This window comes from Trachypithecus francoisi, unplaced genomic scaffold (genome assembly GCF_009764315.1).
Source record: "Trachypithecus francoisi isolate TF-2019V2 unplaced genomic scaffold, Tfra_2.0 Lachesis_group4, whole genome shotgun sequence".
In the NCBI taxonomy this organism is placed as follows: domain Eukaryota; kingdom Metazoa; phylum Chordata; class Mammalia; order Primates; family Cercopithecidae; genus Trachypithecus; species Trachypithecus francoisi.
The window spans coordinates 89881592-89900896 of record NW_022681469.1 but is presented as its reverse complement, the minus strand read 5'-3'; positions in this window follow the sequence as shown (position 1 = coordinate 89900896).

The window sequence follows — 19305 nt, the reverse complement described above, 5'->3', positions numbered from 1 at the left end:
ATGTTTCTTTCTTAAGCCCTGGACTGTCAGGTGTGGAGTAATAATATCACCCATCTGATAGTCTGCTGTACATAATGCTCTTCTGAGCACAAGGTGAATGTCAGTAATAGCAGCTATATCATTAAGTTCCTCTGTTATATCATAAGTAGCTCTGACAGTGAAATTGTCAAGCAAGCTAAATAATAAGGGAATTATATTAAAATTATTTTCCCCAATGAAATGGGGGAAATATAATGAAGAAAGAATTTTTATTAAAAATTTGTGTGTTCTATACATGAAGAAACTGTAACATGGCCAAAAAGAACATACCATGTTGATGTAACATCCCTTTCCAATGGCCTTCACCCCCAATCTACCCAGATTAAGTAAAGTTAGGGATCTGCTATATTTCCCATCAAGGAACTAAAAGGACTGACAATATTCCAGTTCTGACTCTCATGTTCTAGTCTCTGAAGGAACAAGGCAAGAGAATGCAAGAGGTCATAGAGAAATGTGATTACCTGGCTCATTTGTGAAGTAGGGATAATAACAACATAATCCTCATGGATTCTGGTGAGGAATAAATGAAATAACACGTTAACCCTGAGCCCTGGCTCTACCATGGGGTTAAACTCCCATAAATGTTGGTCACTATTATTACTCAGGAAAGTTTAAGATCCTCATCACACTGACAAGGCAAATGAGACTAAGAGAGATCTGTAAGTGATGAAGGGGGAAGAAACAGAGCACAGTTGTCTGATGTGTATGATAATAACATAAGAGAAGAGGAAAGATATGGAACTACAGGAGAAAGAGTCAATCCAGGGAGCACTACCACTGCTGCTGACTCTTCATTCTCTCCATTGTCTCTCCATTCTCAACTTCTGAATTCCTTTCCTAGGGCTGCTGTAACAAAGTACCACATATCGGGCAGTTTAAAACCACAGATATTTATTTTCTCACAGTTCTCAAGGCCAGAAGTCTGAAATCAAGGTGTCAGCATGTCCGTGCTCCCTCTCAGACTCTATTAGAGTCCTTCCTTTCCTGTTCCTAGCTTCTGCTGGTGGCTGACAATCCTTAGCATTCTTCAATGAGTGCATCATCCCAATGCATCAATTCAATGCTGCATCATCCCAGTCTCCACCTCTGATGTCACATGGTATTCTCCCTGTGGGTGTCTCAGTCTCTCTATCACTTTTTTTTTTTTTTTGAGACAGAGTCTTGTTCTGTCGCCCAGGCTGGAGTGCAGTGGCGCGATCTCGGCTCACTGCAAGCTCCGCCTTCCAGGTTCACACCATTCCCGTCTCAGCCTCCTGAGTAGCTGGGACTACAGGCGCCTGCCACCACGCCTGGCTAATTTTTTGTTTTTTGTTTTTTGTTTTTTTTTCTTGTGGAGACGGGGTTTCACCATGTTAGCCAGGATGGTCTCGATCTCCTGACCTTCTCTTCTTTTTATAAGGACACCAGTCATATTGGATTGATAGGCCACCCTACTGCAGTATGATCTCATCTTAACTTCGTTACATCTGCAAAGACCCTTTTTCCAAATAAGGTCCCATTCACTGGTACCAGGGGTTTGGATTTAAACAGACCTCTTGCGGAAAAACTAATTCAACCCACTACAGCCCTCTCACCTGGAAATAGTTTAAAATGTTGTGGTTTGGTTTGGTCAATCCTAAAGCTACAAATGCGAAGTTCATTGAAATGTTACTCATGCTAATGGACCAATTCAGAATGATTGTAACAAAAAGGCAACTATGCCTACTTAACTATGTTTACTTCCCAAGCTCATTAGTGGTTCCATGTGGTGAGAAAAATTTCCCACTCACTGTATCAAATTTAGCACATTTATTTAGTCTGAGTCAGTGCCTGAAATATCCTTTCATACATTTAAGCCAATTTTCCCCAAGGTCATGCAGCAAGATAGAAGTCACAGATCTTTCTCCTCTGAGTCAATCACTATAAAATACAGCACTGAATTTGGTGAAGGGGAGTTAGGCTATGAAATGGGCCTAGAATAATAAAGTTGATTTTTTTTCATGTAACAAATTTTTATTATTTTATTTGATATATATGTGAACCAAACCAAGGCACTATTGATCTAGAATGAACTGTAATTTCATATAGCTGTTTCTATAGAGAGGTAGGTTATTTTTAAATACTGAATAGCAAACACATTTTTCCCAATCATAATTCACAGTATAAGGGAATACACAGTACTTTTGATTAATATCCTTTAATCAAAGTGATAGTTGACAGATAAATTGATGACTTTATCCTTTTCAAAAAATTTTAGCAAGTAACATAAAATGCAACTTTTCCAATCAGGCATAATTTTCATAATTGCTGGAGTTTGTGTCCAATTTCTCATTCTGGAATTTTTCTAATATAAATTTAATTTTTATTCTCAAAAATTCAATCACCTAAAAAATGAACTAATCTAAATGATGGTTATATATGCAAGAAACAAAGCAATGCATATCAAATTTTCATTAATGTACACCAGGAAAATTGTTACCAAATTTGGTCTAACATAGGAAAATTATCTCAGTATGAAACCATTGAGAAACATGAGAAGGCTTTTCTTGAATTTCAAAACGTGGATGAATTTTTCTCTGTAGAAATAAACACTATATTTTAGAGAAAACTATAGAGATACAATTCAATGTGTAACTAAGTATCAATGCAGTGAAGTGGTTAGGGTCCACATGGTGTCAGATGACCTGAGTTTGAAGCCACAGGTTAGCCCTGGAAGCTGCAAGAAATTGAAATAGCTACTGAATCTCTCTAATACTATTCTCAGCTTTAAAACAGGGATGATGATAGTAGTACCAGCTTCTAGGATTTTAATGAATAATAGATTAAGTGACTATAAAATCTTTGGCATAATGCCTAATTGTTATTATTACTGGGAGCACAGGTCCACAGCTGGCAGGTATGGCAAACTGCCTGGTTTCATAGTACAGCTGCTATGAGTTACTGGCACTGAAATATTGGTCAAATAACCGATTTGAACATCAAATTCCTCAAAAGGAGAAAATAATAGTAACACCCTCAAGGATATAAAATAATATAAAATGTAAATCACTTAACCTAACACTGGAATCCACTACATTTTCAGAAAAACATATATCTCATTGTATCTTCATGGTGGAATGTAATTTCGCAAATAACATAATTGGCTTCTCATGCACTTGTGCAACCAATTTTTTTGTCATCTAAAAATATTCTCACAAATCTAAAACAACTATTATTTGCCTAGAAGGTCAGAAGTATTATATTTTTGCAAATGTGAATAGTGCAAGATTGATCCATATATGGATTTTTTTTTCTTTTTTTTTTTTTTTTTTGAGACACAGTCTCGCTCTGTCACCCAGGCTGGAGTGCAGTGGCGCGATCTCAGCTCACTACAAGCTCTGCCTCCCGGGTTCACACCATTCTCCTGTCTCAGCCTCCTGAGTAGCTGGGACTACAGGCGCCCGCCACCACGCCCAGCTAATTTTCGTATTTTTAGTAGAGACGGGGTTTCACCGTGTTAGCCAGGATGGTCTCAATGGTCTCGATCTCCTGACCTTGTGATCCTCCCACCTCGGCCTCCCAAAGTGCTGGGATTACAGGCGTGAGTCACTGTACCCGGCCATATGGATTTTTTAGAAATATATACTTCTGATCTATACTCTATGCTCCCTGCGAGTGTGTATGAACAAATGGTTGCCTCAAATTTCACTCGTTTCTAATATTTTTTAGCTGTGAAGAGGCTAACATATTTCAAACAAGAAGTCTGAATATATAGTCCCACACAAAACGGAAAACAACTCAGCAATATATGCAGCTATACTTGTTTAAATCATTCAGATATAAAAAGTATTACCAGGAAGATTCTCAGATTACTTTCCCCTTTGCTTATCTTTTTTACAGAAGCCTTCCCAGCAGCTATGCTTGAGAATGAGATGTCATTAATACTGGTTCCCTTTCAAGTTTGGGGTTACTTCCTGGACTGCTCTATCTAGATTGACATTGAAGAATGGATCCTCTCCTCGAGAAGGAATTGTGTCAGGTCTTCACTTATCAATTAAAAATAAAGTCTAGCTGGAGGTCAACAAAGTTTCTCCCAGACCTGCAGGTAAGGAATAAAAAGGCAGCCTTCTAGGTGAAATGGCATTCAGCTGATAGTAAGAATGCAAAGGTTGGAGCTAGACAGGACTTGAGATCATCCCCTTTGGCAAACCCTACTAATTCTCTACCAACTTCTCCTTTGCTGTCTCCCAATATAGATGTGGGAAAGTTAAATATTCACATTTCCAAACTCTCTTGTAGCCAGGGGTGGCCAATGAAGTCTAAGAAGAATTCTGCTAAAGACGTCTAAAGCGTTTGCTTTCTTGATTAAACGAGACACACACATGGCTAGTGCTGTGCTGATTCTTCCCTCTTTTTCTACCTTGAACATGATATTTAGACCAGCAGTATCATCTTGCAACTATGAATTAATCAACAAATACAAGGACCAGCTGTCTGACTACAGCTGTCAGTAGTGTAGAAGACTTGGCTACAACAGTGTTCTAACTCTAAAAACATATATCCAGAGTTATTTTTCCAAAGTCTTGAGGTCCTCAGCCAGACGTCTGAGGTGCTGTTAGACTGTAAGGTGAGGGGGAATGTAACTACAGTGTTAGGCTCAAAGTGATAGCTACAATGGCGCACTAAGGGCAGATTACACATGTATATTCAATATCAACAGCCATATTTAGCATCATCAATACCAATATCTATGAATATTTAGGATAATTAATAAATATTTCAGAAAATAGATCTGAAAAGATTTGAAATGTCAAACTACCATGCAAATATTTTAAAAAGCTCTGTATCTTATTTCAACTGACAGAAATAAAAGGGCTGTAAATTTTAATACAGGAAAACTAATAGAACTAAGACAGTGTAAGCAGAATGTTATGCACTTCTTTAATTGAAGCATACATATATAAATAAGAGTGTGTTAAAAGCAAGAATCTAAGTGAAAAAAGTCATAAATTATAATGCTGAAGAAAGTCATGTTCCAAAATAAGACTTGTTTTCTTCAGCAGTCTGGATAACATTTTACCTTGTGTTCAAACTATCCATGCATGCAATGAATGCAGTTTAGTCAACCTCAAATTATATCCCATTTCTGATCATCTCGTACAAACTCAATCCGTGTCCATGGAAATGTAGCATTACGTTGCAAAGCTAAGTAAAAGAAATAATCGTTGGCATTTAAATGCAATGAGGCGCCTTTAAATTGTCTCTCATTTTTTATTCAAATATTTCAGCCTAGAAAAACAGACTAAAAATACAGCATAATACTTCAGAGATCGAATCAGCATGAAAACTTGCCATGGTCAATCATAGTATTCACCTCTTAATCTATACTTTATTCATAAATTAAGTGATATCTTTCTGAGCTTCTTTTCCTGAGCTCATCCTTCTTATTTCTTAAATTACAATTCACTGATGTAAATGATTTAAATGTACATGTACTTAATTTATCACATCTTGTGTTTATCATTTCCTCATCCTTACAGGAATAGGGGTCCTTCCTGTGTTCAAAGTTAATTTTCCCACAATAGTCTATATCTTATTTTTTCCTATTTATTTATCACCTTCTTCCAACATTTACTTCCACCTTCACCTGTACCATCAATCTCTCCCTCTCTACTGGCTGCTCACTTTCCACTCAAGGAAAAACACAAACAAACAAACACTCTCCCAAACCTGTAAACATCTTCTGACTACCTACCAACCTAGTACCAATGGAACATCCCTTCTCTGCCATACTTTTCAAAAAGTACACGTGACCTGCTTCTTCACATCCCATATGTATAGCCACTGTGTGCTGATAAATGTTAACTGGTTCTCATCAGAATAAAAGTGTATCTATGTATATATACACATATGTTCATTATAAATTGTACTAATACAAAGGAGATATAGCATACAATTGACAAGTAATAATAAAACATATAATATCCTTTACTGAAAATTCCATATAGCCAACTGTTTCTTACAAAATGCTTTCATTAATACTTACCAAACCTGGTATGTTCTGACACAAAAAATATTTTCTTTTGCATTAATAAGTAAGAAGAAAGTGAAACAATGACTGTGTATATCAGTACTTCTCTTACTCATCAATATTAAGAGCAACTTCTTTATTGAATTGGGTAACAGTTCACAAGTACCGAAAGACTATTTCCCCGATTTTTTTGTGCCATTCACAATGTAATCGTTGTATACCAACACAAGTTTAAGTGTATTCTGCATTCTCAACAATTTCTCTATCACTTTCTCAGGTCTAGAAAATCAACAAAACAAAATCTCTGTGGCATTTATTTGCCAACTTCCACGATGTAAATACCCTCATTTTTGGTAATTTTGATATGCCAACAGGAAGTCAATAAACATAGACTTGAAAAGAAATGTGCAGTAGTACACCATTGTATAGTACATCCACCCTTTCAGGAAAATAATAGACATAAATAACCTTAAGAGCATAGATAATAGGAAAATGTTGTAAAATAGTTAGGGAGGATGAGTTTTAATATTTTTACTACATTTATCCTAATACAATTTAATTGTAAGTGTACATGCTTTAATTTTCACTAATGGCTATTTTAACAACCAGCTTGCATAATTCCTGAAAATTTAACAATCCAGCTCGCTCAAGGCAGCATGAGCTAGATTCAGCACACCACTGGGAGGAAATATAGCTTGTACATATGCCACTCTACTGCACCTGCTTTTGCTACAGCCAGCATGGAACTGCAGTTTCAAAGCTCATGGCACCTCTTACACTTACTTTATGTGACCTCTTGGCAACATTCCCAACCCTTTCCATACACCTTTAAATTACAATTGGCCCTCCGTACCTATGGGTTCCACATTCCCAAATTCAACTGCAGATGCAAAATACTTTTTAAAAATAAATAAACAATAACAATACAAAAATACAAGTTCAAAAACAATACAGTATACCAACTACTTACATAGCATTTATACTGAATTAGGTATTATTAGTAATATAGAGATGATTTAAAGTAAACAGCGTGGATTATATGCAAACACTATGCCCTTTTACCCAAGGGACTTGGGCATCCACTGATACTGGTATCCTAGAGGGTCGCTGGAACCAATCCACCACAGATACCGAGGGGGAGTGGTACTCTGCCACTCTTTTCCAGCTTCATTTTAGGACTTTATCTAACTTTCTCCTTAGATGTTCACATTCTAACCTCAGCCTCCTTTTCTGCCCGTTTTGCAAACCTAGTCTGGGCAATCTCACTAATGACTTCAGTTAGCAACTACTCACCAATCATCCCCAAATATCTGTCACTTTGCAGACCAAACTATTTTGCTAAGTTCCAGAACGGACAGCAGACTGCCTTATGAGTTAGGTCTCCTTCTTCTATACTTACTAATAAGTAATTAGTTGGGTAACTATTTATGTCTGTCTCTCCCACTAAGCTGTAAGCTTCACAGGCACATGGAACATTCTGACTCTTTTCTTGCCACATCCTCAGAGTCAAACACATTGTTTGACTAGTACTTACTCTAGGAACTGATGAAAATACAAATGAACAACCCATAAGCACTTCAAACACAAAAAGTACAGAATACGACTCAGCAAATGTCCCCTAAAATGTGTTTCTCTCCTGAATTCTAATCACATTGAATGATACCAACATCCAAACTCTTCCCCATGTGGAAGAATCTCAGACTCCCCTTATCATCTCCCTTCCTCATCTTTTCAATATCTATCATATCCATTTTGTCTTCCCCATCATCACAATTACTACCTTAGTTTAGACTTCCTGTTGGCTGGACCACTGTAATAGCCTCCTGAGCTCCTGGCCCCTGTCTTTCCTCACTCCAACTCAACTGCATAGTTGCCACTTACCAAATTGTTTAAAATTGTGACTATGGCCATGTCTATCTAATAATCTATCAGGCGTGCTCTACCATCTAGAGGCTGACCTCCAAACTCTTTACCCCAGCACTTACACAGCCCTTTATGGTCAGGACTCCATCTGGCTTCCCAGCCTTATTCACCATCCACATTCCCATGTGGAGTCTACTCTCCACTCGCACTCACATGGAGTTCCTTGTCCTTTGTCACATCTCTGGGCCTCTGCACATTTACTTCTTTCTGCCTGGAATACCTCTATTGTTCTCGCGGTATTCAAGGTTCATCATAAGTATCCCTGGGACTTTTCTTGACCCCTATGAAAGACCCCTCCTCTGTACTCTGATAACACTCTGAAGCTTCTACGACTACATCTATCCTTTTCTACAGTGGTTACTTTTGAACATTTATTTTTTCCCCAGTAGACTATGAACTTCTGCCCAAAACAGACTACATCTACCAAAAGGACAAGCACATAGTAGGAATTCAGAGCTCCTTCTATGACTATAAAAAGACAAACCACTTGTTCTGCAGAGAAAGTGCACGTCCAAGAAGCTGCTGTCCCTTTTAAAACCACTCACCTTGAAAGTTACCCACTTAGTTTAATGATGATGGCATTACTCCAAGTATTTTTGGAAGTCAACGTTCAGAATTGTCTGGGTAATGTTCTTTAAATTATCTCAAGTGAGGCCAAAAAAACATCATTCTAAGCAGATCTGAGGCCTGGGAGGAATCATGGGGTGAGCAATACAATTCTGTGTAGAAAATGAGGAATGAAATATATAAAGCTCCATACAATGATTGATGTGGGTGGGGGCAATGAATAAGAAACTGCTTAGAAGCACGCCTAGAGGGAGAATCGCAAAAAGTATTTTAAGCAAAGTTTCTTATTATTTCAAGCCATTTACAACTCCTTAAGATAAATTGACAATATTAATATGGATATATAAGTACTGGTAACTTGCTTGATCGACCACATGAAGCTCTTCAAATTCACATTTTACAAAGAACGTCCAATTTGAATAAGTATTACATTAAGGGGAGAAAAGAAACCAGCGATTAAAGAAATTTAATAAACAGTATTAAACAAACTATAAAAAAAGTTTATTTATTGCCCCACTTCTCAGCACTGTTACTATCTTAATGTGCCTCTCTATGAAATCCATCTATGTATGGTACATAGGAGTTCTCAAATTCTTTTAACGTCATAATCCTTTTTTCTTGTAGATGTTGTGGGGTTTACATCCCATATACTTTAGGAAACACTGCTTTCTTTGGGACTGGATAACTTATAATCAGAAACTACAGTGACACCAAAAGCTACAGATGAAGTTAGAATTTACCCTATCCCACCTACCTTACATGACACAGCTCATTTATCCTCACGAGATATTCTTGCAACAATCTTATAGTGTAGGTAGTACTAGTATCCTCAATTTGTAGTTAAGGGGGAAAAAATGCCTAACCTGGGCAGTGAGTGGTTCTCAGTTGCACCACCTCTAGGACTTTGCTCAGGCTCTCCTGGCATACACTGTTCCTTCAGAAATTCCCTGTTTCCACAAGAATAATTCCTATCCATTACTTTAAGGTCCATTTTATCCACTTTCCCCAGGAAGTCTTCAATGCCAACTGGCTAAAAATAACCATCCCCATGGTACCTTATTCCTTTCATGAAACTTTTAAACTTACTATCTTATACATGCTTCACAGAGAGGCCAAATTCACATGGTCGAAGAAGAAAACAAGCTTTTGACTGGCTAACATATTCCTGATAAGAGACAAAGGGCCAGGCACTGTGGCTCACACCTGGAATCCAACACTTTGGGAGGCCGAGGGCAGATCATGAGGTCAGGAGTTTGAGACTAGCCTGACCAACACGGTGAAACTCTGTTTCTACTAAAAATAAAAAAATTAGCTGGGTTTGGTGGCACACACCTGTAATCCCAGCCACTCAGGAGGCTGAGGCAGGAGAATCACTCAAATGCAGGAGGCAGGAGGCAGAGGTTACAGTGAGTCAAAATCGCGATAGTGCACTCCAGCCTGGGCAAAAGTGAGACTCTGTCTCCAAAAAAAAAAAAAAGTGGGGGGGCGGAGGTGAGTGTAAAGTGCTCTCAATATTTTAAAGTATGTTCAGGAATACTATCTCATTTGATTCTCCATTTTGAAAGAAAGAAAATAAGTTCTCATTTGAAATGAAGGAACTGAGCTTTAAAACAGCTAATTGCCTCTACAATCGAATTCATACATCCCATTACCTAGCACAGCCTTTACACACAGTAGGTACTTACCTGAGGACTGAGTAAATGCTTGAGAAAAGCTAATTTAAATTCTGGGCTTTTTCACACTTGAGCACTCCTCCCATGATGGTGCCCATCTCCATATACAGTGAACGCTGTTGGTACTCCCCCAGACTCCCTGGTCATTGCTACTTGAATCTCTGCCCACAGACTTCCAACTGTCAGCCCTTTTATTTCTTTACCTGAGGGTTTTCTCTGGACCTGCATTGCAGTTGGAAGCTCTGGGGATTAACACCCCCAGAAGAGCCCTCAACTAAGGACTAACAGGTTCTAGTATATCATATCCCAACTCCCTTGCTTCTCATGTAGCTAATTCTAAGGCATATTTTTTTATAGTTCTCCTGGAAGAATTAAAATTTTAGTTGCTCAAGTCAGTAACTTGCTTAATACAAACCATTTACTGAATGCCTCCTTAGTAAACTACCTGCAATCAAATCTTTGTCCAAGAGTTTGATTTGTAGAACCCAAATAAGACACTATAGGGTCGAAACAAGAATTTCTAGTTTTAAAAGTGAAAGGTAAAAAGGGGGAGAATTACTTATAAATAACTAAGTATAATCACACTTTTGAAAGAGAAAACATTAACCATCCACTATTTACCACTGCATAATGAGCAAGTCCAAAATAGGAGTTAATGTTAGTACATGAATGTTAACTCATGAATTTGCTGACATGAAAAAGAAAAGCTGTTTTAAAAAGTACAGAAAACACTTTAAAAATATGTTAGGGGAAGTGTCAATTTAAAATCCGCTTTAGGCCTTAAATGTAACACCTTCCTCAGGTGCATCGGTTGAGAAAAAGTTTTAAATCTCACTTTTTTGCTTCTACTCTTTTTGAAATAGCTTTTTAAAGGAGGTGGGAGGTGTGTGTGTGTGTGTGTGTGTGTGTGTGTGTGTGAGAGAGAGAGAGAGAGAGAGAGAGAGCAAGAAAGAGATCAAGTTGTATTTCAATGAAGCCACCTAATTATGCATTTCTTAAAATGTCCTCAGATCTCTGATCTTCAGTAGGGCAAATGCTAATAGTCTCTCTCACATGCCTACATTTGATCACAAAGGATGTCTAATCATTTGTTCAAAACTTACCACTTTCTATGGAGAATTACTGGAATTTAGTTGTAAAGATGTTTTTTAATGAAAGATACAGGAGCTATCACTAAGGAGTTCCCAGTCTAGATGGAGAGACAGAAAAAGAAATAGATAGTTACCATTTAGGGTAGCAAGGGATGCACAGGGTATTTGGGAGGCGCAAACACCCTAGGTTTGCTCCTAATCTACACAGGGCAGGAGAGAGGAGGCAGCAATGCCAGATTAATACTGTGACATGATGCTTGTTCTAAAATGTCATGGTTGCGTACCCAGTCCACCATATTTTATTTAAAGTTTAAAAACTATGAAACATAACACTTACATGTACACTCAAAAGAGCTTCTTTCAAGATTTTCTGATTGCAAAGGTGGGATAAACTCATCAAAGTTAATCCATTTTCATTCATAGGGTACTGCTGTCTGCCCTGAAGAGTCTACCTAATTCCCCTATTAAGTAATCTAGCACTGGTGTATAAGAAGGGATTCCAGGAGAGGTGAAATATGAACTCAAAATAAAATCAGGAATTTAAGAGATGAATGTGAGGAGAAGAGAGTGGGCAGGACTTTTCTGGTAGAAATGTGTACACAGGGCCAACCATGGTGACTCACACCTGTAATTCCAGCACATTGGGAGGCTGAAGCAGGCGGATCACTTGAAGTTAGGAGTTCAAGACCAGCCTGGCTGATATGGTGAAACCCCATCTTTACCAAAAATATAAAAAAATTAGCCAGATGTGGTGGAGTGCACCTGTAATCTCAGCTACTCGGAAGGCTGAGGCAGGAGAATCACTTGAACCTGGGAGGCGGAGGTTGCAGCGAGCTGAGATCACACCACTGCACTGCAGCCTGGGAGACAGAGTGAGACTCCATCTCAAAAAAAAAAAAAAGAAAGAAATGTATGCACGGATAATAAGACTGACAGACAGCATGGAACTCTTGGAAGAGTGTGTAGATTAGTATACTAGTGCAAGGTAAAGAGAAGCAGACAGGCAATGCATATGGAAAGACAAAGTACCCAGAAATGAGACTGGAAAAACCAGCAAAGGTCAGATCATGAAGGATCTTGAGTTCTAAGGAGCTTTCGGTTTTTGTTTTGTTTTTCATCACGTTCCCTGACTTTTTCTAGGGTATCATTCACAGACCTAAAAATTTACCCTTTTAATCTACATAATTCAGTGATTTTTATTATATTCACAGAGGTATACAGCCATCAGCCCCATCTAATTCCAGAAAATTTTCATTGCCACAGAAAGAAACCCTATATCCTTTAGCAGTTGCATCTCATTTCCCCTTCCTTTTGCCTTGGGCAACCACTACCATACCTTCAGTCTCGGGATATTTCCTATAAATGGAATAATGTATTATGTGACCTTGTAAGTCTGGTTTATTTCACTTAGCATAATGTTTTCAAGGTTCACCCAGGTGTAGCATAAATCACTGCTTCGTTCCTTTTTCATGACCTAGTAATAGTCCATTATGCGACTACACAACATTTTATTTATCTATTCATCAGGTGGTTAACATTTGGGTTGTCTCCATTTTCTGGCTATTATAAATGGACATAAATAATTATATATACATTTTTGTCTGGAAATATGTTTTCAATTCTTTTGGGTGTATACCTAGGTAATATAGTAACTCTCTGATCAGCTTTTTGAGGTACTACCAAAATTGTTATCTGAAGTGGCTATGCCCATTTTGCATTCATACCAATGTCAGAGTTTGAAATCATCTAGAAAGCAGATGAGCTAATCAAAGTTTTGAGGCTAGATAGAAAAATATTAAAATTTAATTTTAGAACAGCTATTCCAGAAGTAATGTTAGTTAGAATTCTATTGCAAGGAAGCCAGGTAAGACAACATGACTGTCTGATTAAGATAGCAGTAGAAATGATCTGAAGGAGGAAATGGAATTGAAAAGAAAGGGGCAGGAAAAGGAAATAGTCTTTGGAAAAGGTTAATTCAAAATTTAAATTACATAGGAAGGTGAGTATCCTCTCCACTAAAACGTCTAAAATATCAGGCAAGTAATGAAAATAAATAAAACACAAGATGTAAGCAATGGGGAGTGGGGGGACTATAACAAAAAAGAAAGAACACACCTCTCTAAAGGAGGCAGCTGTAACTCAGCTCCAATCACCTAATGCTACAGGGAATGTCTGTGCAGTACAGTGAGATCGTCTCCTTATTCAAGAAAAGCCAAAATCTGTACCTTCATATTGGATGTCCTGATTTTTAAACACTGTCAATTAATTCAATATTTCTTTGAATTCTGTGTGGAATCAACAAAACATGTCTATAAGCTGCCAGTTTGTGATCTCCCTTACACAAAGTAAAGGGAAAAGTGAGCCAAGAATCAGACTATGCCCACATTGAAGGAGTGAATTAAATAGGGTCCCAAGAAGGAGACAAGGAGAGAGCAGAGGCAGAGGAGGAAACTGGAGGGTGCGATATCCCAGAAGCTCTGGGATGATCATTTCTAAAAGGGGAAGTAGTGAACAGTGTGAAATGGCATAGGGAGTCTTTTCACACTGAGAAATGAAAATTGAAAAAATATTTGGTGTCTGGGGGCAAAGTAGAAAGCTGAATAACTTAGCATTCTCTCTTTTCCCAACCCTTGTTTTTTCAAGTCAGCATAAGGATTTAGGTGCCTCAAATCTTTTTTTAAATTTCTCAGAAAAGAGCCAGATAAGTTTAATTATAGTGTCCTCCTCACCTCGGCTGACAGATATTGAACTAGTCTAGTTTAAAAAAAAATGAAGGCCTTTGAAAAAGTTTAGATCTCTATGATGTATGATCACTTGGTCGTTTCAAGCTTATGGTTACAAAAAGAAACTCTTAACGTGTCTTATAAACAAAAAAATATATAATTATGGGAACAATGTACAGCAGGTTCTCAAATAATGTCATTTCCTTTGTTTCATTATAAAGTTGGTAAAAGAAAAAATCACTTCCTAGCCCAGGCCACTGTGCATAGAGTTTGCACACGCTCCCCTTGTCTGCATGAGTTTTCTCTGGGTACTCTGGTTTCCTCCCACATCCCAGAGCTGTGCACCTTAGGTGAATTGGCATGTGTACACAGTCTTGGTCTGAGTATGGGTGGGTGTGAGTGTTCCCTGAGATGGGATGGCATCCTGTCCAGGGCTGGTTCCCAACTGGTGCCCTGAACTGCTGGGATGGGCTCTGGCCACCCAAGACCCTGAATTGGAGTAAGTGAGTAAATAATTTTCTTATTTGTTTTTAGGAATCTTTCTTAAAGGTATGTACAGCTCACATTTATTCCAATGTTTTATATTAGAAATGTTTGGGTCTTTATGTAGAAGTTTGGTGATATTTTTGTGACCAGAAATATGCCATAGGAGCTTAACTCTTGTTTATATCAATTAGCCTGTGGTAACAGTGGTTTCCTTATACGTCATTTCACTTAAGGTCGCAGATTCCAAGAACCTATCCATAACGATAAGTGAGGACTTACTGCATATAGCTTTGGCTGTATGTGACAGAGACTGAAAATAACAGTGGCTTAGACAAGACTCCTAGCTGTTATGGCAACTCCACTTCAAAAGTCATCATCTGTGAACAATAGGCACTGGAGACTCCAAAAGGGAGGAGCTAGAGAGGGGGCGCAAAGAGTTGAAAAATATCCTATTGGGTACTATGTTCACTATTTGAGTGATGGGATCAACAGAAGCCCAAATCTCAGTATCACGCAATATACCCTTGTAACAAACCTGCATACGTACCCCCTGAATATAAAATAAAAAAAAGTAAAAATGTCACTATCATGGTCTGATATGGTTTGGCTATGTCCCTACCCAAACCTCACCCTGAATTGTAATAATCGCCATGTGTTAAGGGTGGACCCAGGTGGAGACAATTGAATCATGGGGGTGGTTTCCCCCATACTGTCCTCGCGGTAGTGAATAAGTCTTACGAGATCTGATGGTTTTATAAATGGGAGTTCTCCTGCACAAGCTCTCTTGCCTGCCACTATGTAAGATGTGCCTTTGCTTCTCCTTTGCCTTCCACCATGATTGTGAGGCCTCCCCAGCAATGTGGAACTGTGAGTCCATTAAACCTCTTTCCTTTATAAATTACCCAGTCTCAGGTATGTCTTTATTAGCAGTGTGAGAACAGATTAATACACTGTCCTATGCCTTCTTTAAAAATCTTGTTGCTCTGCCGTTCTTAGAGTGCTGGCCTCCTTAGCAAGGTCTAAGATAGTCAACGATCATTCTCACATTGCAGCAAATGAGAAGGGAAAGGAGACAGCACACCCCTTTCCTTTAATGGCCTACTTGAAGTTGCACATAATCATTCTGTTCATATCCTGTGGTCAGAACTTTGTCACATGGTTTATAATTCCTAGCTGCAAGGAAGGCTATGAAGTGTCATCTGTGTCCTGCAGGGATTTGTCCCCAGCTAAAACTTAGGGGCTTTATGTCTGAAAATAGTAGGGAAAAGGGAGACTAGGAGACAACTAACAGTCTCCCTCACAGAGTAGTATTGGCTTTTTCAAGATTCTATTCTTAAAATTCTATAAATTATTTATATTTTGGTTCAATTTTGTAAGAGAATATAAATCTGGCCTAACCTTTATTCTTAAATATTGGAAACATAGCAATGTAACACTGCCACAACTCTGGCTTCACAGTGCTGATATTTATGACAGTGCTGAAGAAAAAGTTAATTTTAATTTGTTCTTACAAAATTATTTTCCTAAGAATTCTAAAGTAACTCTAGTCTTCTTGCCATGCTTAACAACTAGCTTTCAAAAGACTACATTAAAAACTCAAATTGCAAAATTAAAAAATCATTGACATATTCCTACAGCATATGGAACTATACCACCTCAAGGATTCTTTTAAATTATCACAGTCAATTGTGCCCTTACTGCCAGAAAACTCTTGAAGTAACAAGATGTATTCAGTATAGCAAGATGTGCTCCTGAATTTTGACACTTTATTCTCATATTAGTTCACAGTAGTATATTTTATCATTCAAATATGAGAGAGGATTAAAAATAAAATAATTCACCAGCACATAGTTCACTATTGCTTGACATATGAACAATCTCAAGGCCTATCCATGAACTACAGAAACTCCTAAATAAATATAAAAGAGGAGCAATCCATAAGAAGTGATCCAATTTAAAATATAGTAATTTATGAGCTGTTTTATGATCATTCACATTTACTAGATTCAAGAGTACATTATTTCAAAGCCACTTGGCTTCTATCCTTCTTAAAAAACATGGTACTTTCCCATAGTAGCATCTTTTATCCACTTAAAAGTATGTAAATTATTATGTTCAACAAATTTAACTCCTTATTTTATGACTAGCTTGCCTTAAGAATGGTTTTGAATGGCTAGGACAGTGATAAAATCATCAAGCATAATATAGAATATAGCGGTGCAAAACGGACTTTTAAAAATATACTTATAATATAAAATATTAAAGAAATTTGGAAACTGCTGAAAAGAAAGATATAGAATATCAAAATAAACTACATTAAATTGAGCATTAAATACTTAAGTAGTGTCCAAAATTATACTGACCAACAAGGTTTCACATGGAAGAGAAAAGGAATGGGGGAACCACTTCCAAGGAAGACTGAGTAAGTGGGACTGGAAGTATCCCTGACTAAAAAAATGAAAGTTCTGTACAAAATATGAAGCAATAGTTTTTAAGACACCAGACACAAGGCAATAATCCTTGAGAAATGGAAAACATACGTGATGAACCCTAAGAAATGGGAAACTGATGACCTGAGCTCTATGACTATTCCAGCTTCCAGATCATGGCCCAGGAAAGGAAAATCCAGGCAGAGCCTAGCATAATCCCTGAATTGAGGAGATGGATTAGAGGAACTAAGGAGATCAGAGCAGCTAGATGTCACAGGCCAGAGTACTGGAGGGAGGAAAGCTAAAATACAGAGAGATACCCAGAGGTCTACAAAAGAGCTCCCCCCTTGAATATTCAGCAGTGTAATGATCAGGACACAGATGTGAGAAAACAACCCAAAGTTAGGAAAAGAACCACCTGAAAGTGTTAATGGGAACAGTACCCAGCACTCACACAAGTCTGGGAATTGTGCCTGTTCCTACCAGCCAGACTGGAAAACTTCATAATTCATGGGGTGTTGGGTAGAGTACTCAGAAACTAATCTTAAAAACAAGACCTGAAAGGATCAAGCTGTTTCCAAGTAACTAATTGCATCCCAGAAAAAAAAATACTCAAGAAGATTTACAGGAATATAAAAATATCCAGCACCGTACAATTCACAATGTCTGGTATCCATCAAAAATTACTAGGCATGCAAAGATGTAGGAAAATATAACCCATAGTAAGGATAAAAAGTCGATCAAACAAAATTGACCAAGAACTAAAAAAGACATTAGAATTTGCAAACAAGGTCATTAAAACGGTTTTTATGAATCTATTCCATATGTTTAGAAAGTTAAATAGGGACATGGAAAATTTTGAAACACCCAATTGAACTTCAAGAGATGAAAACTACAATGTGTGAGATGGAGAACACACTAAATATGATTACTTGATAGTGAACTTGAAGACACAGCAATAGAAACTACTCAAAATGTAACATATGGAGAAGAAAGAATAAAAATAAATAATCAGAGCATCAGTGTTCCTAATATACATGCAACTGGAGTTCCTGAATAAGAGAAAAAAGAGGAGGGACTCCTAAAAAATTCTGAATAAATAATGACTAACTTTTTTTTCAAATTTGATGGAAACTATTAACCCTCAGGCCCAAGAAGCTCAATGAACCCAAAGCACAAGAAACATGAAGAAAGCTATACCAACATACATCAAAATCAAATTGTTCAAAGTCAGGGATAAACAGAATATGTTATAGGACTTGTTATCTATAAAGGAGAACAAAAGTAAAAGTGACAGCAGGTTTCTCATAAAAAACAATGTGAATAAGAAAACAATGAAGCAACATCTTTAAAGTATTAAAAGAAAAAAACTGACCTAGAATTCTATATCCAACAAAAATAAGGTGAAATGAAGACATTTTCAGAAATACAAAAGCAAGCTGAAAGGATTCATCACCAGCAGATCTATGCCACAAAGAATGTTTAAAGGAAGTCCTTCAGGCAGAAGGAAGAGGATATCAGAGGAAAATCTAGATATAGACAAAGGAATGAAGAGCACTGAAATGGTAACTACTCGAGTAAATACAAAAGATTTCTGTTTTACATAAATATATTTAAATGATTACTGTTTTAATAAAATATCAACATAGTAAGGGCTTTATAACATATGTAAGAAAAATAGGGTATAAAATATATTTTAATGAGTTTCCAGTAGTTACTTGAAAATTATAACACACAAGAATATTTCAGATCTGCCATTCTAGAGAAATTAAAACTTTTGCCATTATTCTGAAATACAAATTCCATTTGACCTACATTTTCCCATTTGACTTGAGGAGACTTAGCATTATACTTTTGACAATGTAAGTTAAGGTGAATATACGGTGTTTGTTCTCACAGAGAAAAGTAGTAAGTAACTCCAAAAGGGTGTTCTGGTTAGTAAACAAGTTATCTCATAAGTTTAGGCAAAGGTCTTTGATGAACTTTATTTATCTTTTTATTTTTTTTGAGACAGGGTCTCACTCTGTTGCTCAGGCTGGAGTACAGTGATGCGATCTCATCTCACTGCAACCTCCACTTTCAGGGTCCAAACGGTTCTCCTGCCTCAGCCTCCCAAGTAGCTAGGATTACAGGTGCCCACCACCACGCCCAGCTAATTTTTTTTTTTTTTTTTTAATTTTTAGTAGAAACAGGGTTTCACCATGTTGGCCAGGTTGGTCTCGAACGCTCAGCCTCAGGTGATACACCTGCCTCGGCCTCCCAAAGTGCTGGAATTACAGGTGAGAGCCGCCACACCCAGCCTGACGAACTTTATAAATAAAAGCAAAATATTGTTTCATTATAATACTAAATTTATTTAACATTTATTTTAATGTAAGTAACTTT